The following is a 1937-nucleotide window of genomic DNA, read 5'->3' on the forward strand; positions in this document are numbered from 1 at the left end:
GCGGCCGAAGCCTATTCTTATCAATGTTGGATCAATAATGGATATTGACCGTGCGCAACTTGCACACGAGACTTCCAAGATATTTCATCATTATCCAAAAAGGTTATGTGTAGATCTTACCTACCACAAGATCAGGGGTTGTGGCTGAAAGACAGCAGTAAGAAGGAGCCAAGAAGTAACAGTGGAAAGGCTGCAGAAAGCCATGTGCGCAGAGGAGGGGGTTGGAGCAGAAGGTGAAGACGAAAGCAGACGACAGAACATTGTTAGAGAGCAGGAAAGGAAGTGAAAGGAGAAACTTTAACAGAAGAAAATGTCCGTCGCTATCCGGATTCGAACCCGGGACCTGTTGAAGGAGAGGTGAACACCTTAACATCTAGATCACGAGAGCCCCTTCTTTTGTATGTAACAGCGAAGAAAATAATACATGTATATTGCAGCACAGACGCCGGTTTTCAAGTTTCATGGCGATTCGCCTTTTTGCTGCCCTGAAAACACCGCGCAAGAATCTCGATTTCTAGATTCTAGGTCTAATACTCTGCCGCAGACATCCATCTCAGCGTCGCTACTTTCTTCTGGGAATTTACATTCTTTGTGTTTGTGTATGTGGGAAGGGGGGGTGGTATTCTTAATTGCGAACATGTCATTTTCACTTTTTTTTTAGATCGATGAAGGACCATCCTTTTGATTTAGGTACCCGAGACATCTTGTCCCACATTGCTACGTATTTTGTGTGCACTTCGGAAGTAATTTCACTGCCAATGACTAAAAACACGTTTTACGGCTAAACTAAAAAATGACTAAAAAAGAGAAACTATAAAAAGTAGGGGGGAAAACAAAACAAAACACACACAAAAACCAAAAAATCTTGAAAGGTTTAAAACGGGGTTGAGGGATGCTCTTTGCTCGATTATTATAAAACGAAAAAAGGCTTGAGAACTCATGAGTGGAGACGGATGCGGCAATTGAAATTTCCTCCTCTCAAAGACTTGTTATATTTTTCAAAGTCCACTTTTTTTCAAGTGCCCTTCATCCTTCTCTAAGCTGGTTATGGGTATAATCCTAGTTTTGCAACGAAATGTTCTTTGTTGATAAAGAATAATGTTAGAAGTTCTTCCTTTAAGACGAGCTGTGTTGGGATACTAGCGTACACGATGTGTTTTTCAATTGTTTTGTGTTTTTACTTAACCAAAAAAACTTAATTAGACATTCAACGTCACGCATACTAAGAAAGGTGCAAAGTTGAGTTTTTGCTTTGTGCATGGTGTTTCGAAATGTGCCACGGCATTGCAATTAGTCTGTTGTTGATCGGACATATTATGTGTTCGCAGCGTGTTAAGAAGTTAAATTGTTGTTCTAATTAGGCCCCTGTTTAGATGATAGTTACACAAGGAAAAAAGTGCACTGGTCAAAATGTATTATCTTTCATTTTTTTAAAAATCTTTCGAATGCGCACTACTTGAAAATCAAAATCCACTCCACTTTGTTATCTTTTTTGTAACAGCGTTCAGTATCGAGAAACATCTCTCGAAAAAACGATGAAAAGTAGAAATTATCAGCCTTTATCTCACTTTAAAAAATATAACTGGGTTATGTAAATTGTATTATAGATAACCCTTAATGCTAATTAAGCTTATTTGAACAAAAGAAAAGAGGGAGAGGCGATAAAATGAGAGAGTGAAAGCTTAAATTATGTTCTTGAATCGGTTGCCTTGACCCTGATCTGACCGCGTCGTTACTACTGTTAGTGCACCTTCCTTATCAGCTCATTTAGATAATAATTTATGTAGATACTACGTCAGGTACTTGTACGGATAACAACAAACCGTACGGTGCGCTTTGTTTGGCTCGTTTTGTGTTATTTCGTTTTATTTCGTTTCCCTATATAAATCTATAGCTCACACACACTCACACACACACACACACACACACACACACAC

Source organism: Aplysia californica, unplaced genomic scaffold (genome assembly GCF_000002075.1).
Source record: "Aplysia californica isolate F4 #8 unplaced genomic scaffold, AplCal3.0 scaffold00204, whole genome shotgun sequence".
In the NCBI taxonomy this organism is placed as follows: Eukaryota; Metazoa; Mollusca; class Gastropoda; order Aplysiida; family Aplysiidae; genus Aplysia; species Aplysia californica.